Source organism: Oncorhynchus tshawytscha, linkage group LG16 (assembly GCF_018296145.1).
Source record: "Oncorhynchus tshawytscha isolate Ot180627B linkage group LG16, Otsh_v2.0, whole genome shotgun sequence".
NCBI classification, from domain to species: Eukaryota; Metazoa; Chordata; class Actinopteri; order Salmoniformes; family Salmonidae; genus Oncorhynchus; species Oncorhynchus tshawytscha.
Window position 1 is genome coordinate 67,460,233 of NC_056444.1, and position 23,941 is coordinate 67,484,173.

At 46.7% G+C, this 23,941-nt stretch overlaps 1 protein-coding gene across 1 annotated transcript in view; it reads left to right on the forward strand.

Annotated features, from left to right (window-relative positions):
- LOC112215211 (calmodulin-binding transcription activator 1) overlaps nucleotides 1–23,941 on the forward strand; it is a 622,788-nt gene that overhangs the window by 451,448 nt on the left and 147,399 nt on the right. The window lies entirely within an intron of this gene.

Below are 23,941 nucleotides of genomic sequence, written 5' to 3' on the forward strand. Positions count from 1 at the left end.
TCTCTCTCTCTGTCTCTCTCTCTCTCTCTCCCTGGGCTCTATATCTCTCTTTCTCACTCTCTCTCTCACTCTCTTGACTCTCTCTACTCACTATCTCTCTCTCTTTCTCCCTGGTCTCTCTCTCTCTCTCTCTCTCTCTCTCTCTCTCTCTCTCTCTCTCTGTCTCTCTCAATTCAATTCAAATGGCTTTATTGACATGGGAAACATGTTTACATTGCCAAAGCAAGTGAAATAGATTATGAACAAAAGTGAAATAAGCAATCAGAAATTAACTGTAAACATTACACTTACACAGGTTTAAAAAAAAAAGACTCTCCCTGGGTTTTCTCTTTCTCTCCCTGGTCTCTCTCTCTCTCTCTCTCTCTCTCTCTCCCTGGGCTATATCTCTTTTTCTCTCCCTGGGCTCTATCTCTCTGTATCTCCCTTGTCTCTCTCTCTTCCTGTGCTCTATCTCTCTGTCTCTCTCTTGGCTCTATCTCTATGTCTCTCCCTGGGCTATATCTCTTTGTCTCTCCCTGGGCTCTCTTTGTCTCTCCCTGGGCTATAACTCTCTGTCTCTCCCTGGGCTCTCTCTGTCTCTTCCTGGGCTCTATCTATGTCTCTCTTTGGGCTCTATTCAATTCAATAAAATTAAATTTGCTTTATTGGCATGACGTAACAATGTAAATATTGCCAAAGCTTTTTTGGATATTTACAATATGAAAACAAATAAGAATCAAAATTGTCAATGGTACAACAGTAACAACAATAACCAAGGGTCAAAATAACCATACAATGAGCAATAACAATAAGCATACAGTAGAGTACATGTGTAGGTTGACTGGTCTGTCAGACACTGTCCCTCAACTTATGGCAGGCAGCAATGAAGTGCGCTGCCAACCCACAGCTCTCTGCGTCCTCCCCCAACAGGACGGGTAGCTTACTGTCATTAGAGAGGTCTTTGAAACCTTTAATAAGGGTTTCAAATTTGGGGAAATGACACTCTCTAATTGTTATATATTTTTGACATTTTGTCAGGAAATGCAGCTCTGTCTCAGGTTCTGTTGTGGTGCAGTGGTTGCGCAGCCTTTCCTCTATAGGGAGTAAGGTTTTCCTGTGTCTACCCTTCTCAATAGCAAGGCTGTGCTCACTGAGCCTGTACTTTGTCAAGGTTTTTCTAAGGTTTTGATCAGTAACCATGGTCAAATAGTTAGCCATGGTGTACTGTCGATTTAGGGCCAGATAGCACTGCATTTTGCTTTGTGTTTGTGCTTGTGTTTCCCAATAAGCAATATAGTTTTGTTTTGACTGTGTTGTAATTTGGTTTATCATGATTGATTGGATGTTCTGGTCCTGAGGCTTCAGTGCGTTAGTAGAACAGGTTGGTGAACTCGGTCCCAGGACCAGCTGGATGAGGGGACTCTTTTCTTTGCTCAGATCTTGGCATTGCAGGGCTTGGTAGTGATATGAGAGGGGGTCACTGTATTTTAGATGTTTCCAAAACTTAATTGCTCTTTTTTTGAGTTTTTATTATTAGTGGATATTGGCCTAATTCTGCCCTGCATGCATTGCTTGTAGTTTTTCTCTGGGGTGTTTGTCCCATTTGATGAAATCTTGTTTTGCAGGTGGACCCCACACCTCGCTGCCATAAAGTGCAATTGGTTCAATGACATATTCAATTAGTTTTAGCCAAATTTGAATAGGTATTTCAATTTGAATTTGCTTTTTAATGGCGTAGAATGCCCTGTGTGCTTTCTTTCTCAGTTCATTCACTGCCTCATTAAGGAGTCCAGTTGAGCTAATTTTAAACCTAAGTAATTGTAGTGTGTGCAGTACTCTATATATTTTTTGTACCAATTGAGAACTTTGGTCTAATTCCCTGAGATCTGGATCTTCTCTGGAAAATCATTATTTTAGTCTTTTTGGGATTTATTGCCAGGACCCAGGTCTGGCAGTACTGCTCTAGCAGGTCCAGGCTTTGTTGTAGGCCATGTGCTGTGGGTGACAGCAGGCATAGGTCATCTGCGAAGAGTAGGCATTTAACTTCTGAATTGTGGAGACTAACACCAGGGGCTGAGGATTTTTCTAGAATAGTGGCCAATTCATTGATGTAAATATTGAAGAGTGCAGGGCTCAGATTGCAACCCTGGCGAAGGCCCCGCCCCTGGTTAAAGAATTCTGTTATTTTCTTGCCAATTTTAATGCTGCATGTACCTCCAGTATATATTGATTTAATTATGTCATATGTTTTACCCCCTACACCACTTTCAATAACTGTGTAGAACAGTGTTACGGTTTTCTTCGGATGAAAGAGAGTCGGACCAAAATGCAGCGTGGTTAATATGATACATCTTTAATAAAGATGAAACACGAACAATACAAAAACAATAAACGTAACGTGAAAACCGAAACAGCCTAAACTGGTGCAAACTAACACAGAGACAGGAACAATCACCCACGAAACACTCAAAGAATATGGCTGCCTAAATATGGTTCCCAATCAGAGACAACGAGAATCACCTGCCTCTGATTGAGAACCGCCTCAGGCAACCATAGACTTTGCTAGAACACCCCACTAAGCTACAATCCCAAAACCTACGAAAAACCCATGTCACACTCTGGCACTCTGGCCTGACCAAATAAAGAAAGAAAACACAAAATACTAAGACCAGGGCGTGACAGAACCCCCCCCCCAAGGTGCGGACTCCTGGCCGCACACTTAAACCCATAGGGGAGGGTCCGGGTGGGTGTCTGTCCACGGTGGCGGCTCCGACTCGGGACGTGGACCCCACTCCAACCAAGTCTTAGTCCCCCTGTAACGTGTCCTTTGATTGGCGACCCTCGCCGCCGACCTTGGCCTAATAACCCTCACCAAGGACCCCACTGGACTGAGGGGCAGCTCGGGACTGAGGTAGAAGCTCGGGACTGAGGGGAAGCTCTGGACTGAGGGGAAGCTCGGGACTGAGGGGAAGCTCGGGACTGAGGGGTAGCTCGGGACTGAGGGGTAGCTCGGCACTGAGGGGTAGCTCGGCACTGAGGGGAAGCTCGGCACTGAGGGGAAGCTCAGCACTGAGGGGAAGCTCAGCACTGAGGGGAAGCTCAGCACTGAGAGGAAGCTCAGTACTGAGAGGAAGCTCAGGCAGGTAGTTGGCTCTGGCAGATCCTGGCTAGCTGGTGGTTCTGGCAGATCCTGGCTGACTGGCGGATCCTGGCTGACTGGCGGATCCTGGCTGACTGGCGGATCTGGAAGATCATGGCTGACTGGCGGATCCTGGCTGACTGGCGGCTCTAGCTGCTCTGGCTGCTCCATGCAGACTGGCGGCTCTGGCTGCTCCATGCAGACTGGCAGCTCTGGCTGCTCCATGCAGACTGGCAGCTCTGGCTGCTCCATGCAGACTGGCAGCTCTGGCTGCTCCATGCAGACTGGCAGCTCTGGCTGCTCCATGCAGACTGGCAGCTCTGGCAGCTCCATGCAGACTGGCAGCTCTGGCTGCTCCATGCAGACTGGCAGCTCTGGCTGCTCCATGCAGACTGGCACCTCTGGCTGCGCTGAACAGGCAGGAGACTCCGGCAGCGCTGGAGAGGAGGAAGGCTCTGATAGCGCTAGACAGGCGGGAGACTCCGGCAGCGCTGGAGAGGAGGAAGGCTATGGCAGCGCTAAACAGGCGGGAGACTCCGACAGCGCTAAACAGGCGGGAGACTCCGACAGCGCTGGAGAGGAGAAAGGCTCTGGCAGCGCTGAACAGGCGAGGCGCACTGAAGGCCTGGTGCGTGGTGCTGGCACTGGTGGTACTGGGCCGAGGACACGCACAGGAAACCTGGTGCGGGGAGCTGCCACCGGAGGACTGGTGTGTGGAGGTGGCACAGGATGGACCGGACCATGAAGGTGTACTGGAGAGCCTGAGAGCAGGGCTGGCACAGGACGTGCAGGGCTAGGTAGGTACACAGGAGGCCTAGTGCGTGAGGCTGGCACAATCTTCACCAGCCAACTAACACGCACCTCAGGACGAGTATGGAGCGCTGACCCAGGTGCCATCAAATCCCCGACACGCTCCGTCGGGCGAATATCGTACCTAAAGCACCAAACTAGCAACTCCCTCATAACTCTCTCCTCCACTTTCCCCATTAACTCCTTCACAGTCTCTGCTTCACTCACCTCCAACACCGGCTCTGGTTCTGGTCTCGTCCTTGGCTCCTCACGATAAACAGGGGAGTTGGCTAAGGTCTGAACACTGACTCTGCCACACTCACCCTGAGCCCCCCCCAATAAATGTTTGGGGCTGACTCTCGGGCTTCCATCCACGTCGCCGTGCTGCCTCTTCATACCAGCGCCTTTCCGCTTTCGCCGCCTCCAGTTCTTCTTTGGGGCGGCGATATTCTTCAGGCTGTGTCCAGGATCCTTTTCCGTCCAACATCTCCTCCCACGTCCAGAAGTCCTGTGATCGCTGCTCCTCACGATAAACAGGGGGAGTTGGCTCAGGTTTGAATCCTGACTCTGCCACACTCTCCCTGAGCACCCCCCCCCAAGAAATTTTTGGGGCTGACTCTCGGGCTTCCTTGCCAACCGTGTTCCCTCGTATCGCCGGCTCCTATCTCCGGCTGCCTCTGCTCTCCTAAGTGCCTCCACCTGTTCCCATGGGAGGCGATCTCTTCCAGCCAGTATCTCCTCCCAAGTGTAACAACCCTTGCCATCCAAAACGTCTTCCCATGTCCATTCCTCTTTTCGCTGCTGTTGCTGTCGCTGCCTGTCACCACGCTGCTTGGTCCTCTTGTGGTGGGTGATTCTGTTACGGTTTTCTTCGGTTGAAAGAGAGTCGGACCAAAATGCAGCGTGGTTAATACGATACATCTTTAATAAAGATGAAACACGAACAATACAAAAACAATAAACGTAACGTGAAAACCGAAACAGCCTAAACTGGTGCAAACTAACACAGAGACAGGAACAATCACCCACGAAACACTCAAAGAATATGGCTGCCTAAATATGGTTCCCAATCAGAGACAACGAGAATCACCTACCTCTGATTGAGAACCGCCTCAGGCAACCATAGACTTTGCTAGAACACCCCACTAAGCCACAATCCCAAAACCTACAAAAAAAAAACAATACACAAACACACCACAAAATAAACCCATGTCACACCCTGGCCTGACCAAATAAATTTAAAAAACACAAAATACTAAGACCAGGGCGTGACAAACAGTCCTGTATGCCAAATAGAATCAAATGCTTTTTGGAAGTCGATAAAGCAAGCGCATATTTTAGTATTATTTTGGTGGACATGTTTATTTATCAGGGTGTGTAAGGTGTAAATATGCTCAGTTGTGCAATGTTTTGGTATAAATCCAATTTGGCTTTTACTCAAGACATTGTGCTTATTAAGGAAGTTTAGAACTCTTACATTTATGATACTACAGAAAACCTTCCCCAGGTTACTGTTCACACAAATGCCTCTGTAATTGTTAGGGTCAAATTTGTCTCCGTTCTTAAAGATCGGGGTTATGAGTCCTTGATTCCAGATGTCAGGGAAATAACCTACACTCAGGATAAAATTAAACAGTTTTAATATAGCTAATTGAAATTTTGACACGTGAGTTTGAGCATCTCAATTAGGATGCCATCAGGTCCACATGCTTTTTTAAATTTGAGAGCCTGAAGTTTCTTATAGAGCTCCTGGTCAGTAATTGTTTAGTGTCTTATAGAGCTCCTGGTCAGTAATTGTTTAGTGTCTTATAGAGCTCCTGGTCAGTAATTGGGGAGTCCAATGGATTTTGATTGTCCTTTATAGCTTTTTCTAATCCATTCAACTTCTCATGAATTTGGCGTTGTTCTGCATTTGTGTTAATTTGAACGGTGTTGTAGAGTGTTTTAAAATGAGTTGTCCATATGTCACCATTTTGTATCACTAATTCCTCTTGTTTAGATTTTTTTAGTTTTTTCCAATTTTTCCAGAATTAATTTGTGTTTATGGACTCCTCAATTAGTGTCAGCTGCTTGCTGTTGTACTGTGCTTTTTTGGTTCTGAGTGTATGTTTATAGAGTTTTAAAGTCTCACAGTAATGAAGGCGTAATTCACCATTATTTGGGTCTCTGTGCTTTTGGTTGGAGGTGTTCTAAGTTTTTTCCTTATAATTTTACAATCTGCATCAAACCAGTCGTCATCTGTGGTGTTTTTAGTTTGGTTTTTTATCAATTTCAGTTGTGCTTCTTTTGCCGTTTGCCTGAATACATAGTTGATGTTTTTACTGCCAGATTGATGCCTTCTTCACTGTGAGTGAATGTGGTATCCAGAAAGTCATCTAAGAGTGTCTGGATATTTTGGTTACAGGTTGCTTTCTGGTATTCTTCTGTGCTGTTTTGGGCCCATCTGTATGAATTTCTGATGTTCTACAGCTTACTGGGCTGTGAATGTGTGGTTGTTTCCATGTCTGTTCTTTTGAGGAACAAGGCAATTTGGCTGTAATCAGACAGAGGTGTTAGTGGCTTGACAGTGAATGAGTTGAGAGATAAAGGGTCAATGTCTGTGATCATATAGTCTACTGTGCTGTGGCCAAGAGGTGAGCAGTAGGTGAATCTCTCCAAAGTGTCCCCCCGTAACCTACCATTGACAAAGTACAGACCCGGCCTTCTACAGAGCTGCAACAGATCCCTTCTGTTGTTGTTGATGGTGCTGTCACTGTTGTTTCTATGGGGAGATGAAGACAGTTAGAAACAGTATGGCCTGTAATAAAGCTGTCCCCTCATGTGCTCGTTAGATCAGGTAGTGTTCCTGTGTGCGTATTTGTGTCCCCACAGATGAGCACATTTCCCTGGGCCTGGAAATGGCACGTCTCTTCCTCAAGGGTGGGGAAGGTCTCCTCTGAGTAAAATGGGAATTCTGAGGGGGAGATGTAAATTGCGCAAAGGAACACATGTAACACATATAACACAAGTGATTTTTTCAGTTTTAACCAAATGTGATATTTGACCATTTTGAGGGCATCAATTAGATTTTGTAGATCGGATTTGTACCAAATGATCAGTCCTCCAGAGTCTCTGCCTCAATTGACAGAGCTGTGTTTCTGTGATGGCACAATTACCTCTCTGTAGCCTGTGGGACAGTGAGTGAAAATGTCAGCCTTACACCATGTCTCCTGCAGAATGATGACGTCAACATCTTTAAGATGTTTGTTGACCTTCAGTGCTAAACTCTTCAGTCCAAAAGTTGTTGAGTTTAGGCTCTGAATGTTCCACATGCTAACTGATAGGTTGATGAGTTTAGGCTCTGAATGTTCCACATGCTAACTGATAGGTTGATGAGTTTAGGCCCTGAATGTTCCACATGCTAACTGATAGGTTGATGAGTTTAGGCTCTGAATGTCCCACATGCTGACTGATAGGTTGTTGAGTTTAGGCTCTGAATGTTCCACATGCTGACTGATAGGTTGTTGAGTTTAGGCTCTGAATGTTCCACATGCTAACTGATAGGTTGTTGAGTTTAGGCTCTGAATGTTCCACATGCTGACTGATAGGTTGATGAGTTTATGCTCTGAATGTTCCACATGCTGACTGATGGGTTGATGAGTTTAGGCCCTGACTGTTCCACATGCTAACTGATAGGTTGATGAGTTTAGGCCCTGAATGTTCCACATGCTGACTGATAGGTTGTTGAGTTTAGGCTCTGAATGTTCCACATGCTGACTAATAGGTTGATGAGTTTAGGCTCTGAATTTTCCACATGCTGACTGATAGGTTGATGAGTTTATGCTCTGAATGTTCCACATGCTGACTGATAGGTTGATGAGTTTAGGCCCTGAATGTTCCACATGAAAACTGATAGGTTGATGAGTTTGGCTCTGAATGTTCCACATGCTAACTGATAAGTTGATGAGTTTAGGCCCTGAATGTTCCACATGCTGACTGATAGGTTGATGAGTTTAGGCTCTGACTGTCCCACATGCTGACTGATAGGTTGTTGAGTTTAGGCTCTGAATGTTCCACATGCTGACTGATAGGTTGTTGAGTTTAGGCTCTGAATGTTCCACATGCTGACTGATAGGTTGATGAGTTTAGGCTCTGAATGTTCCACATGCTGACTGATAGGTTGATGAGTTTAGGCTCTGAATGTTCCACATGCTGGCTGATGGGTTGATGAGTTTAGGCCCTGAATGTTCCACATGCTGACTGATAGGTTGATGAGTTTAGGCCCTGAATGTTCCACATACTAACTGATAGGTTGATGAGTTTAGGCCCTGAATGTTCCACATACTAACTGATAGGTTGATGAGTTTAGGCTCTGAATGTTCCACATGCTGGCTGATGGGTTGATGAGTTTAGGCCCTGAATGTTCCACATGCTGACTGATAGGTTGATGAGTTTAGGCTCTGAATGTTCCACATGCTAACTGATAGGTTGTTGAGTTTAGGCTCTGAATGTTCCACATGCTAACTGATAGGTTGATGAGTTTAGGCTCTGAATGTTCCACATGCTGACTGATAGGTTGATGAGTTTAGGCCCTGAATGTTCCACATGCTGACTGATAGGTTGTTGAGTTTAGGCTCTGAATGTTCCACATGCTAACTGATAGGTTGATGAGTTTAGGCCCTGAATGTTCCACATACTAACTGATAGGTTGATGAGTTTAGGCTCTGAATGTTCCACATGCTGACTGATAGGTTGATGAGTTTAGGCCCTGAATGTTCCACATGCTGACTGATAGGTTGTTGAGTTTAGGCTCTGAATGTTCCACATGCTAACTGATAGGTTGATGAGTTTAGGCCCTGAATGTTCCACATGCTAACTGATAGGTTGATGAGTTTAGGCTCTGAATGTTCCACATGCTAACTGATAGGTTGATGAGTTTAGGCTCTGAATGTTCCACATGCTAACTGATAGGTTGATGAGTTTAGGCTCTGAATGTTCCACATGCTAACTGATAGGTTGATGAGTTTAGGCTCTGAATGTTCCACATGCTGACTGATATGTTGATGAGTTTAGGCTCTGAATGTTCCACATGCTAACTGATATGTTGATGAGTTTAGGCCCTGAATGTTCCACTGTTGACCAGGCTGCCTACTCTCTCCTGCTCCTCTCGCAGGTTGTTGGTGCCGGTGTGAATAATAATGTGGACTGGTGTGCCAAAGTCAGGCTGGGACATGATGTGGAGTGTGTTTTTGGGCACCATATTTTGCACACCTTGTGTTGGGGGAGTTTATCTTCTTGAGTCTTCTTGGATGAATTTCCCATTTGAGTCAATGAGGATGGCCACCAGATTAGTGCGTTTACTGTCTGGGGCTGGAGTACACAGGGCCTGTGTACATGGAGGGGTGTGTGGGGGTGTGTCAGGGGGGGCCTTAGAGCTTCTGTCTCTCCCTGGGCTCTATCTCTGTGTCTCTCCCTGGGCTCTATCTCTGTGTGTCTCCCTGGGCTCTATCTCTGTGTCTCTCCCTGGGCTCCATCCCTCTGTCTCTCCCTGGGCTCTGTCTCTCTGTCTCTGCCTGGGCTCTATCTCTCTGTCTCTCCCTGGGCTCTCTATCTCTGTCTCTCCCTGGGCTCTCTCTCTCTATCAATTCAATTTATTGGCATGGGAAACATGTGTTAACATTGCCAAAGCAAGTGAGGTAGATAATATATAAAGTGAATATATAAAGTGAAATAAACAATCAAAATTAACAGTAAACATTACACATACAGAAGTTTCAAAACAATAAAGAAATTACAAATGTCATATTAAATATATACAGTGTTTTAACAATGTACAAACGGTAAAGGACACAATATAAAATAAATAAGCATAAATATGGGTTGTATTTACAATGGTGTGTGTTCTTCACTGGTTGCCCTTTTCTCGTGGCAACAGGTCACAAATCTTGCTGCTGTGATGGCACACTGTGGAATTTCACCCAGTAGATATGGGAGTTTATCAAAATTGGATTTGTTTTTGAATTCTTTGTGGATCTGTGTAATCTGAGGGAAATATGTCTCTCTAATATGGTCATACATTGGGCAGGAGGTTAGGAAGTGCTGCTCAGTTTCCACCTCATTTTGTGGGCAGTGTGCACATAGCCTGTCTTCTCTTGAGAGCCATGTCTGCCTACGGTGGCCTTTCTCAATAGCAATACTTATTTTCCACCATAATTTGCAAATAAATTCATTAAAAATGTGATTTTCTGGAGAAAAAAAATTCTCATTTTGTCTGTTATAGTTGAAGTGTACCTATGATGAAAATTACAGGCCTCTCTCATCTTTTTAAGTGGGAGAACTTGCACAATTGGTGGCTGACTAAATACTTTTTTGCCCCACTGTATGTATAGTTTTTTGTGTGCTCTAGGGCAACAGTGTCTAGATGGAATTTGTATTTGTGGTCCTGGTGACTGGACCTTTTTTGGAACACCGTTATTTTGGTCTTACTGAGATTTTACTGTCAGGGCCCAGGTCTGACAAAATCTGTGCAGAAGATCTAGGTGCTGCTGTAGGCCCTCCTTGGTTGGTATCTCTGTCTCTCCCTGGGCTCTCTCTCTATCTATCTCTCTCCCTGGGCTCTCTATCTCTGTCTCTCCCTGGGCTCTCTCTCTCTATCAATTCAATTCACTTCAAGGGGCTTTATTGGCATGGGCAGCATGTGTTATCTCTCTCCCTGGGATCTCTCTCTCTCCCTGGGATCTCTCTCTCTCCCTGGGCTCTCTCTCTCTATCTCTGTCTCTCCATGTGCTCTCTCTCTCTCTATATCTGTCTCTCCATGGGCTCTCTCTCTCTATCAATTCAATTCACTTCAAGGGGCTTTATTGGCATGGGAAGCATGTGTTATCTCTCTCCCTGGGATCTCTCTCTCTCCCTGGGATCTCTCTCTCTCCATGGGCTCTCTCTCTCCCTGGGCTCTCTCCCTGGGCTCTCTCTCTCTCCATGGGCTCTCTCTCCCTGGGCTCTCTCTCTCTCCCTGGGCTCTGTCTCTCCCTGGGCTCTCTCTCTCTCCCTGGGCTCTCTCTCTCTCCCTGGGCTCTGTCTCTCCCTGGGCTCTGTCTCTCCCTGGGCTCTCTCTCCCTGGGCTCTCTCTCCCTGGGCTCTCTCTCCCTGGGCTCTCTCTCTCTGGGCTCTCTCTCTCCCTGGGCTCTGTCTCTCCCTGGGCTCTCTCTCTCTCCCTGGGCTCTATCTCCCTGGGCTCTCTCTCCCTGGGCTCTCTCTCCTGGGCTCTCTCTCTCCCTGGGCTCTCTCTCCCTGGGCTCTCTCTCTCTCCTGGGCTCTCTCTCCCTGGGCTCTCTCTCTCCCTGGGCTCTCTCGCTCTGTCTCTTTCTCTCTCCCTGGGCTCTCTCTCTCCCTGGGCTCTCTCTCCCTGGGCTCTCTCTCTCCCCTGGGCTCTCTCTCCCTGGGCTCTCTCTCTCTCCCTGGGCTCTCTCTCCCTGGGCTCTCTCTCTCCCTGGGCTCTCTCTCCCTGGGCTCTCTCTCTCCTGGGCTCTCTCTCCCTGGGCTCTCTCTCCCTGGGCTCTCTCTCCCCTGGGCTCTCTCTCTCCTGGGCTCTCTCTCCCTGGGCTCTCTCTCTCCCTGGGCTCTCTCTCCCCCTGGGCTCTCTCTCTCTCCTGGGCTCTCTCTCCCTGGGCTCTCTCTCTCCCTGGGCTCTCTCTCCCTGGGCTCTCTCTCTCTCCCCTGGGCTCTCTCTCCTGGGCTCTCTCTCTCCCTGGGCTCTCTCTCTCCCTGGGCTCTCTCTCTCTCTCCCTGGCTCTCTCCCTGGGCTCTCTCTGGGCTCTCTCCTGGGCTCTCTCCCTGGGCTCTCTCTCTCCCCTGGGCTCTCTCTCCCTGGGCTCTCTCTCCCTGGGCTCTCTCTCCCCTGGGCTCTCTCTCCCTGGGCTCTCTCTCTCCCTGGGCTCTCTCTCCCTGGGCTCTCTTTCTCTCTCCCTGGGCTCTCTCTCTCCCTGGGCTCTTTCTCTCCCTTGGCTCTCTCTCCCTGGGCTCTCTCTCCCTGGGCTCTCTCTCTCCCTGGGCTCTCTCTCCCTGGGCTCTCTCTCCCTGGGCTCTCTCGCTCTGTTCCTTTTTCTCTCCCTTGGCTCTCGCTCTCCCTGGGCTCTCTCTCCCTGGGCTCTCTCTCTCTCCCTGGGCTCTCTCTCTCCCTGGGCTCTCTCTCCCTGGGCTCTCCCCTGGGCTCTCTCTCCCTGGGCTCTCTCGGGCTCTCTCTCCCTTCTCTTTCTCTCTCTCCTTGGGCTCTCTCTCCCTGGGCTCTCTCTCCCTGGGCTCTCTCTCTCTCCCCCTGGGCTCTCTCTCCCTGGGCTCTCTCTCCCTGGGCTCTCTCGGTTCTCTCCCTTCTCTCTCCTGGGCTCTCTCTCTCCCTGGGCTCTCTCTCCCTGGGCTCTCTCTCTCCCCTGGGCTCTCTCTCTCTCCCTGGGCTCTCTCTCCCTGGGCTCTCTCCTCTGTCCTTTTTCTCTCCCTTGGCTCTCGCTCTCCCTGGGCTCTCTCTCCCTGGGCTCTCTCTCCCTGGGCTCTCTCTGGGCTCTCCTGGGCTCTGTCTCTCCCTGGGCTCTCTCTCCTCTGGGCTCTCTGGGCTCTCTCTCCCTGGGCTCTCTCTCTCTCCCTGGGCTCTCTCTCTCTCTCTCTGGGCTCTCTCCCTGGGATCCTCTCTCCCTGGGCTCTCTCTCCCTGGGCTCTCTCTCCCCCTGGGCTCTGTCTCTCCCTGGGCTCTCTCTCCCCTGGGCTCTCTCTCTCCCTGGGCTCTCTCCCTGGGCTCTGTCTCTCTCCCTGGGCTCTCTCTCCCTGGGCTCTCTCGCTCTGTCCCTTTTTCTCTCCCTTGGCTCTCTCTCTCCCTGGGCTCACTCCCCGGGCTCTCTCTTTCTCTCTCTCTCTCTCTCTCTTTTCTCTCTCTCTCTCTTTCTCTCTCTCTCTCTTTCTCTCTCTCTCTCTTTCTCTCTCTCTCTCTCTCTCTCTTTCTCTCTGTCAATTCGATTCAAAGGGCTTTATTGTCATGGGAAACAAGTGAGTGAAATAAATAATAAACAAAAGTGAAATAAACAATAAAAAATGAACAGCAAACATTACAGTCACAAGTTTCAAAGGAATAGACACATTTCAAATGTCATGTTATGGCTCTGTACAGTGTTTAAATGATGTGCAAAAGGGAAAATAAATCAACATAAATATGGGTTGTTTTACAATGGTGTTTGTTCTTCACTAGTTCATTAACAGGTCACAAATCTTGCTGCTGAGATGGCACACTGTGGTATTTGGGGCGGCAGGTAGCCTTGTGGTTAGAGTGTTGGACTAGTAACCAAAAGGTTGCAAGATCAAATCCCCAAGCTGACAAGGTAAATAAAGAAATCTGTTGTTCTCCCCCTGAAAAAGGCAGTTAACCCATTGTTCCTAGGCTGTCATTGAAAATAAGAATTTGTTCTTAACTGACCTGCCTAGTAAAATCACCCAATGGATATGTGAGTTTTTCAAAATTGGATTTGTTTGTGAATTCTTTGTGGGTCTGTGTAATCTAAGAAAAATATGTGTTTCTAACATGGTTATACATTTGGCAGGAGGTTAAGAGGTGCAGCTCAGTTTCCACCTCATTTTGTGGGCAGTGTACACACAGGCACAGTGTGCCTGTTTTTTTCTTGAGAGCCAGGTCTGCCTACGGCGGCCTTTCTCAATAGCAATCTGTCTCTACAGCTGCCTGCTGTGTGTCTGTGGGTCCATCTGCTTCTATCTATCTATCTATCTATCTATCTATCTATCTATCTATCTATCTATCTATCTATCTATCTATCTATCTATCTATCTATCTATCTATCTATCTATCTATCTATCTATCTATCTATCTATCTATCTATCTATCTGATCTATCTATCTATCTATCTTTATCTATCTCCACTATCTATCTATCTATCTATCTTCATCTATCTATCTATCTATCTATCTATCTATCTATCTATATATCTATCTATCTGCTATCTGGTAAGGCTGAACTGCAGGCTGGTAGCGTCTCCACAAACTGCTAGTCTGGTAAGGCCAGTCTCCAGGCTAGTAGTCCAGAGACTGCAGGCTGGTAAGGCCAGAACTGCAGGCTGGTAAGGCCAGAACTGCAGTCTGGTAAGGCCAGAACTGCAGGCTGGTAAGACCAGAACTGCAGGCTGGTAAGGCCAGAACTGCAGGCTGGTAAGGCCAGAACTGCAGGCTGGTAAGGCCAGAACTACAGGCTGGTAAGACCAGAACTGCAGGCTGGTAAGACCAGAACTGCAGGCTGGTAAGACCAGAACTGCAGGCTGGTAAGACCAGAACTGCAGGCTGGTAAGGCCAGAACTGCAGGCTGGTAAGACCAGAACTGCAGGCTGGTAAGACCAGAACTGCAGGCTGGTAAGGCCAGAACTGCAGGCTGGTAAGACCAGAACTGCAGGCTGGTAAGACCAGAACTGCAGGCTGGTAAGGCCAGAACTGCAGGCTGGTAAGACCAGAACTGCAGGCTGGTAAGGCTGGTAAGACCAGAACTGCAGGCTGGTAAGGCTGGTAAGACCAGAATTGCAGGCTGGTAAGGCCAGAACTGCAGGCTGGTAAGGCTGGTAAGACCAGAACTGCAGGCTGGTAAGACCCATGCCAGATGGGTAGTCAGACAAACAAAGATAAAGGTTTAATAGGAACAGTCTAATACTCATAAGCCAGTTGGTAGATTGTCAACATATACAAGTCTGCCGTGTGGAAGGGAAGAGGATAGACAGTCTGTTTCCATAGCACCTGTATGAATGCTGACATGTTGTTGTTGCTTTCCTCCCATCCTGCTAATCCCTCGCTGAGCCTGCCTGTCCATACTGGGGGGGTTTAGTCCTGCAGGGGCAGAGGGGGCGGACGGGTGAGGGGGCGAGAGAGTAGTGCAGGGGCTGATAAAGGTTGTCACCAGGCAGGCAGGCGTGGGTCCTCAGAAGTGGAGCGCCATCCTCCCTGTGGCCTTTGGCATGACATGCAGGCCGGCTGAGCCAGGCGGAGCCGGGGCAGCTATCAGTCATTAATGGAGCCTTGACGAGAGTTGTAATGAAGAGATGTCAGATAGTAGGACATGGGGAAAGAGAGGGAGAGAAGGTTAAAGGGAGAGAGAGAAGGCGAGATAAGGAGAGAGAGCAGAGCTTGAAGAGAGGAGGAGGAGAGGAGTGGAACCCAAAGCGCTTTAGTGCAATGTGTATTGGCAGGTGTCGCTCTGCCTAATTTCATGCCTCTGTAAGCCAATGTGCATTCAGACGATCGCAAGTTCCAGGCTCTCTCTCTCTCTCTCTCTCTCTCTCTCTCTCTCTCTCTCTTTCTCTCCAACTCTGTCTCTCTCTCGCTCTCTCTCTCTGTCTCTTTCTTTCTCTCTCTCTCTCTCCAACTCTCTCTCTCTTTCTCTCTTTCTCTCTCTCTCTCTCTCTCTCTCTCTCCAACTCTCTCTCTCCCTCTCTCTCCCTCTCTCTCTCTCTCCAACTCCCTCTCTCTCTCTCTCTCTCTCTCTCTCTCTCTCTCTGAATGTATGACTTCACAAGAATATGTTTGAGTGAACCTTCCACATGACTGCATGATTTGACATGTATGGCATTACCCAGTAATTGTGTATGCGAACTTGAAAGTGCGTGACTCCAATGTACATGGTAGAGGGACAAATGTGCAGGATAAGCACTAAATACTGTGTGACCTCACCAACACACTGATTATGTAGACTGATGTTTGTTCTCTTATTACGGCCTCTCCCTACAAGTCAGTGGTTTGGCCCCTGGCACTACTAGCCGTAACGTGTAGCCAGGAGAGTAAGCAGGGAGGGGGAGGGGGGCCTTCAGGGTACAACTTACAGAAGCATCCCCCAGTAGCACAGAGGGACATTAGTTCTGATGTAGGATGCCCCCTGCCCCTTGTGCCCCGGACCCTCCGCCTGCCCCCCCCCCCCCCCCCCGCCCCCTCGGGCCTGTAGCCTGCTGCATTTGTGTAGGGAAGATTAAGCTTCTCTGACGAAGCTGTGTTTACAAATATGCAGGCAGAGAAACAGGCCAAGCGGTGCTGAATAGGAATAGAATACAAATTGCTTTTTTATCTCTCCCAGGGCCAGGGCAAGAGAAAATGTGTTTGCGATTGTTGCTCCTCCGCCTGTGAAGGATAAAGCCTCAGCACTGGGTTTGGGCTCGCTGTTAGCATTCATCCTAGCCTCTCTTCTTCTCTCCCTCTTCTCTCTTCCTCCATAACTTCTTCTTCTTTTCCTCCTCCAGCTCTCTACACTCTCTCCCTCCCTAACTCTCCCTCCTTAGCTCTCCCTCCCTAGCTCTCCCTCCCTAGCTCTCCGTGCTAGTGATTTTCTTGCTGTTTCCTTGGTAATCAACTCTCCTGCTCGCCTTCCTCACTCTGTCTCCCCAACGTACACTCTTTCTGCTTCTATATGTGTCCTTTATCCTTCATCTCCCTCGCTTCCACAATCATTTTCTTCACCCACCCCCATCCTGATTCTATAAGCTGAGCCTCCCTTCCTCTTCCTCTACTGTATGTCTCTCCCTGTTTCCTCCTCTCTCTTTCACTCTCCCTTTCTTCATGCATCTTCTTCCTTCTCTTTCTCCCTCTCTCCTTTCTCTCTCTCTCTCTCTCTCCATCTCTCCATTCTCTCTCTCTCCCTTTCACTCCACTTCTCCCTCCTCCTCCCTCCTCCCTCCCTCTCACCCTCCTCTCCTCCTCTCCCTGTAGGACTTGCTATGATTACAGTCTCTCCCAGCCCCACCCTGCTCACACATAGAGTACCTACAGTATAGATCATGTTGGGGTTGTGGGAGGGGGGTGTTGAGTCTGTGCAGCATTACAGGTTTGTGTTTTTTACAATTAGGCAATAACATGGCCGCCCTGCCTGGCATCGCCACCGCAACAGAACAGAGGCGGGAGGCTGTGCTGTCCTGGGCCTGTGATGTCATTGGGTGTGTGTGTTTGGCTGCTGGCTCTAGTCTCATTCATTCAGAAGAGATTCTCTCTCCCCTGTTCTTTTCCACACAGTGACACGTTTATCCTTCCCTCAGCTGTCAGAGGGAAAGTTCATGTTTATCCTTCCCTCAGCTGTCAGAGGGAAGGTTCATGTTTATCCTTCCCTCAGCTCTCATAGGGAAGGTTCATGTTTATCCTTCCCTCAGCTCTCAGAGGGAAGGTTCATGTTTATCCTTCCCTCAGCTATCAGAGGGAAGGTTCATGTTTATCCTTCCCTCAGCTCTCAGAGGGAAGGTTCATGTTTATCCTTCCCTCAGCTGTCATCCTTCCCTCAGCTGTCAGAAGGTTCATGTTTATCCTTCCCTCAGCTGTCAGAGGGAAGGTTAATGTGCATCCTTCCCTCAGCTGTCAGAGGGAAGGTTCATGTTTATCCTTCCCTCAGCTGTCAGAGGGAAGGTTCATGTTTATCCTTCCCTCAGCTCTCAGAGGGAAGGTTCATGTTTATCCTTCCCTCAGCTGTCAGAGGGAAGGTTCATGTTTATCCTTCCCTCAGCTCTCAGAGGAAAGGTTCATGTTTATCCTTCCCTCAGCTGTCAGAGGGAAGGTTCATGTTTATCCTTCCCTCAGCTCTCAGAGAGAAGGTTCATGTTTATCCTTCCCTCAGCTGTCAGAGGGAAGGTTCATGTTTATCCTTCCCTCAGCTCTCAGAGGGAAGGTTCATGTTATCCTTCCCTCAGCTCTCAGAGAGAAGGTTCATGTTTATCCTTCCCTCAGCTCTCAGAGGAAAGGTTCATGTTTATCCTTCCCTCAGCTCTCAGAGGGAAGGTTCATGTTTATCCTTCCCTCAGCTCTCAGAGGGAAGGTTCATGTTTATCCTTCCCTCAGCTCTCAGAGGGAAGGTTCATGTTTATCCTTCCCTCAGCTCTCAGAGGGAAGGTTCATGGCCGGTCACACAGACTCAAACAATGCACTTTATGTTTATTAAGCAGTGATCAGACTCCTGAACTGACTTAATGTATGCCTTATACTGTATCTACGGAGGGCGAGGCTTCATGCCTTATGTTGGGACTGGGAGCTCAGCTAATTTAGGCAATGTCGTGGAAAGCACTTCAAATACCAGACGTACATGTCCGGGGGGACCTGAGCTCTTTGCATATCAAATCTGAAGTCACATCACTCTGTGACAATTTCATTCTCTTCCAGTCAAATGAATGAGTTCCTCTGCGGGCGTACTAGATAGACTGAGGGATCAGAGGTGTCTCCATATACAAGAAGTAGGGTATAGGTATTGCGTTGGCACTTGCATTTGGGGCTGACTAAGCTCTATAACCAGTTAGGGACCAGTAAGTCCTCTACTTTGACCTTTCCACCTGCCAGTGAATGACAGCTCAGAGTTCACCCTAACCCACTGCATTTTAACCACAGAGGTTCCATCCCAAACGGCACTTCATTCCCTATTTAGAGCACTACTTTTGACAGAGCCCTGTGGACCCTGGTTAAAAGTAGTGCACTATATAGGGAATAGGATGCCATTTCGGATACAACCAGGATGCCACACTGATTGCCTTAATCCATTACCCCCGTTTAATGGAATGAGGCTTCCACTCATGGTTGATAGCCTTGGGCTCTGGTGTGATAATGCAAACAAATACTCATTATTCCTTTAGGCTCTGGGCGTTTTAGCATTCCGGACAGGCAACCTAGAGGTCAACCCAGGGGAGGGCAATGTTCATGTACCATAATACATAACATCTACATACCCTCTTAGTGTGCACTTATACCTACACATGGGACTGTATGTCACTCTGGACACACACACACAGCCACTGGTCCATTTCCCATGGCACTTACCACTAAGCCAGAAAGGAGATCAGGTAGTGGAATGGAGCCTGTTAGAAAAGGGAAGAGGACGAGGACAATGAGAAGGAGTAGGAAGATGGAGATAGAAGGCTGGTTTATTAGCCTCCCTACACACAGTCAGCCAGAGAGAGGGAGAGAGAGAGAGTTACAGAGAGAGAGAGAGAGAGCTACAGAGAGAGAGCTACAGAGAGAGAGAGAGAGAGCTACAGAGAGAGAGGGAGAGAGAGTTACAGAGAGAGAGAGAGAGCTACAGAGAGAGAGAGAGCTACAGAGAGAGAGCTACAGAGAGAGAGCTACAGAAAGAGAGAGAGCTACAGAGAGAGAGAGAGAGCTACAGAGAGAGCTACACTGGGAGAGGGGGAGAGAGTTACAGAGAGAGAGAGAGAGCTACAGAGAGAGAGAGAGCTATAGAGAGAGAGAGCTACAGAGAGAGAGTTACAGAAAGAGAGAGAGAGCTACAGAGAGAGAGAGAGCTACAGAGAGAGAGCGAGAGAGAGTTACAGAGAGAGAGAGAGCTACAGAGAGAGAGCTATAGAGAGAGAGCTACAGAGAGAGACAGAGCTATAGAGAGAGGGCGAGAGAGCTACAGAGAGAGAGAGAGTTACAGAGAGAGAGAGAGCTACAGAGAGAGAGAGAGAGAGAGCGCTACAGAGAGAGAGAGAGAGAGAGTTACAGAGAGAGAGAGCTACAGAGAGAGAGAGAGAGAGCTACAGAGAGAGAGAGAGTTACAGAGAGAGAGAGAGCGAGTTACACAGAGAGAGAGCTACAGAGAGAGAGCTACAGAGAGAGAGTAACAGAGAGAGAGAGAGAGAGTTACAGAAAGAGAGACATACAGACAGACAGAGTTTCATATAGAGAGACAGAGAGAGAGAGCTACAGAGAGAGAGAGAGTTACAGAGGGAGAGTAACACAGAGAGAGAGCTACAGAGAGAGAGAGAGAGAGAGAGAGACAGAGAGACAGAGAGTTACAGAGGGAGAGTAACACAGAGAGAGAGCTACAGAGAGAGTAACAGAGAGTAACATAGAAAGAGAGAGACACAGAGTTTTGCATTGCTGTGTAGGGAAATACAACATAAGGAGGAGATGGAACAAAGGAGGGTTTATGTCAGCTACCAAGTCTTGATTTCTTCCAACATCTCAACATCAGAGTAAAGCAGGAGGTTGATGTTTAGGGTCCTCTCAGAGAGCCTCTACCAAAACGTACATACAACAGTGACAACAGTCTAGTCAATATTGCATTCGGAAATTATTCAGAACCCTTGACTTTTTCCTAATTTTGTTATGTTACAGCCTTATTCTATAATGGATTACATCATCATCATCATCATCCCCCTCATCAATCTACACACAATACCACATAATGACAAAGCATATGTAAAAAAAGATATATATCACATTTACATAAGTATTCAGACCCTTAACTCAGTACTTTGTTGAGGCAGCTTGGGCAGCGATTACAGCCTCGATCCTTCTTTATATGATGCTACAAGCTTGGCACATCTGTATATGGGGAGTTTCTCTCATTCTTCTCTACAGATCCCGCACAGCTATTTCAGGTCTCTCCAGAGATGTTCGATCAGGTTCAAGTCTGGGCTCTGGCTGGGCCACTCAAGGACATTCAGAGACTTGTCCCGAAGCCACTCCTGCGTTGTCTTGACTGTGTGCTTAGGGTCGTTGTCCTGTTGGAAGGTGAACCTTCACCCCAGTCTGAGGTCCTGGTCACTCTGGAGCAGGTTTTAATCAAGGATCTCTCTGTACTTTGCTCAATTCATCTTTCCCTCGATCCTGACTAGTCTCTCAGTCCCTGCCGCTGAAAAACATCCCTACAGCATGATGCTGCCACCACCATGCTTCACTGTAGAGATGGTGCCAGATTTCCTCCAGACGTGACTCTTGGCATTCATGCCAAAGAGTTCAATCTTGGTTTCATCAGACCAGAGAATCTTGTTTCTCATGGTCTGAGAGTCCTTTAGGTGCCTTTTGGCAAACTCCAAGTGGGCTGTCTTGTGCCTTTTACTGAGTGGCTTCCGTCTGGCCACTCTACCATAAAGGCCTGTGTAGTGGAGTGCTGCAGAGATGGTTGTCCTTCTGGAAGGTTCTCCCCTCTCCACAGAGGAACTTGAGCTCTGTCAGAGTGACTTTCGGGTTCTTGGTCACCTCCCTGACAGATGCTCTTCTCCCCAATTGCTCAGTTTGGCCGAGCGGCCAGCTCTAGGAAGAGACTTGGTGGTTCCAAACTTCTTCCATTTAAGAAAGATGGAGGCCACTGTGTTCTTGGGGACCTTCAATGCTGCAGATATTTTTTAATACCCTTCCCCAGATCTGTGCCTCGACACAATCTTGTCTCTAAACTCTACGGACAATTCCTTCGACCTCATGCCTTTTTTTTGGCTCTGATATGCACTGTCAACTGTGGGACCTTATATAGACAGGGGTGTGCCTTGCCAAATCATGTCCAATCAATTTAATTTATCACGGGTAGACTCCAATCAAGTTGTAGAAACATCTCAAGGATTATCAGTGGAAACAGGATGCACCTGAGCTCAATTTCAAGTCTCATAGCAAAGGGTCTGAATACTTTTGTAAATAAGGTATTTCTGTTTTTTATTTGAAATAAATGTGCAAACATTTTTAAAAACCTGTTTTCGCTTTGTCATTATGGGGTATTGTGTGTAGATTGACTCCGGGAAAAATATAATGTAATTTTGTTTTAATAAGACTGTAACGTAACAAAATGTGGAAAAAGTCAAGGGGTCTGAATACTTCCGAATGCACTATATGACTGTGTATGCTATATGAATGACTTTCTGGAATAATTGAGTTGGTTCTGTTGTCGGACAGCATTCTATAAAGGCTACAGTATGTAGTATGTTTCAAGGTTGGGGTCAGTTCCACAAATCCAATTTGTACCTGTAACTTCCATTTAATTCAATTCAAATTCCAAGTCGGTCTTTGAATTACGAGATAATTAAATTATTCTGAATTCCAATGTTAAGTAAATTACAATTCAATATTATCCCCAACAATTCCACAAATTCCAATTTGAATTAAACTCCCTCAGGCTTTCAGGCGGATGATGTCACTATTCAGACAGCTTAGTTATTCTGGAAATTGATAAGGGAATTTATATGTTTAAAGTAATGACTAAAGAATTCCACCCTGAAACGTGATTATTAGCCTATGTCAAATGTATTAGAATAATTAGACTAACGTAATTATTAGACTATGTAAAATGTTTTAGAATGATTAGACTAAAATCCAATAAGGTTTGGTTGAGACAAGTTAAGGATGAAAAATATGGGACTGAGAAAACACAGAGGACAATTGAACTATACATGACCTGACCTGGTTGGAACTCTGAAAAACTTACGACAGGAAAGAGGCCCTGTCAAGGTCCCTCTAATCTAGGGAGGAAGGGAACGGCATGCAACTGCCATCTTGGTAGAATAGTGAGGAATAGGGACCGTGGGGAAAGTTAAAGCCCACCTACTGTGTGTGTGTGTGTGTGTGTGTGTGTGTGTGTGTGTGTGTGTGTGTGTGTGTGTGTGTGTGTGTGTGTGTGTGTGTGTGTGTGTGTGTGTGTGTGTGTGTGTGTGTGTGCGTGTAAGTAGGTGGGGGTGGGAGTTATAAAATGATTGTCTTTGCATTTTTTACTTTAGAACGTTCTCTGAATAAAGCTTCCGAACCTTTTGCAGAAGCTGAGTCTTTGCCTAATTATTATTAAACCCAGGGTCTTACAAACCTCGGGGATTGGTCAGAGCTTAAATAATTGTTTAGTTATCATCATTGGGATTGAAAATTCTCGTGACAGAAAAATAGGAATAGAGGTTGAAATAATTAAAAACAAATAAATTGTGGATGTGCATTCATACCATTAACTGGGATATTCCAAATAAATTCCAAATATAAAATGTTTTAACAATTAAATTCCAATTCAAAAAGTCCAAACATACTAATTCCATTCAATTTCAATTCCAGAACATGAAGATTTTTAAAAATTAGAATTTAATTCAATGTAAATTATTCACTTCATGAGTGAACTGAATTGTAATTTCTTATTAAATTGGAATTGACCCCAACCCCGATATGTACTGTATGTACAAAGAGTTTCTGTAGCTCAGAGAGGAAGGTTAGGGTCTAGTTAGCATCCATAGCATCGTCACTCTACACCACCTCTACCAATGTCTCTCCTATTTATAGCTGGTGATGTCAGGGGACAGATCAATGAAAGGCATACACACACGCAAGTGTGAATACTCTCTCTCTCTCTCTCTCTCTCTCTCTCTCTCTCTCTCTCTCAATTCAATTTAATTCAATTCAAGGGGCTTTATTGGCATGGGAAACATGTGTTAACATTGCCAAAGCAAGTGAGGTAGATAATATACAAAAGTGAAATAAACAATAAAAATTAACAGTAAACATTACACATACAGAAGTTTCAAAACAATAAAGACATTACAAATGTCATATTATATATATACAGTGTTTTAACAATGTACAAATGGTTAAAGGACACAAGATAAAATAAATAAGCATAAATATGGGTTGTATTTACAATGGTGTTTGTTCTTCACTGGTTGCCCTTTTCTTGTGGCAACAGGTCACAAATCGTGCTGCTGTGATGGCACACTGTGAAATTTCACCCAGTAGATATGGGAGTTTATCAAAATTGGATTTGTTTTCGAATTCTTTGTGGATCTGTGTAATCTGAGGGAAATATGTCTCTCTAATATGGTCATATATTGGGCAGGAGGTTAGGAAGTGCAGCTCAGTTTCCACCTCATTTTGTGGGCAGTGTGCACATAGCCTGTCTTCTCTTGAGAGCCATGTCTGCCTACGGCGGCCTTTCTCAATAGCAAGGCTATGCTCACTGAGTCTGTACATAGTCAAAGCTTTCCTTAATTTTGGGTCAGTCACAGTGGTCAGGTATTCTGCCGCTGTGTACTCTCTGTTTAGGGCCAAATAGCATTCTAGTTTGCTCTGTTTTTTTGTTAATTCTTTCCAATGTGTCAAGTAATTATATTTTTGTTTTCTCATGATTTGGTTGGGTCTAATTGTGCTGCTGTCCTGGGGCTCTGTAGGGTGTGTTTGTGTTTGTGAACAGAGCCCCAGGACCAGCTTGCTTAGGGGACTCTTCTCCAGGTTCATCTCTCTGTAGGTGATGGCTTTGTTATGGAAGGTTTGGGGATCGCTTCCTTTTATGTGGTTATAGAATTTAACGGCTCTTTTCTGGATTTT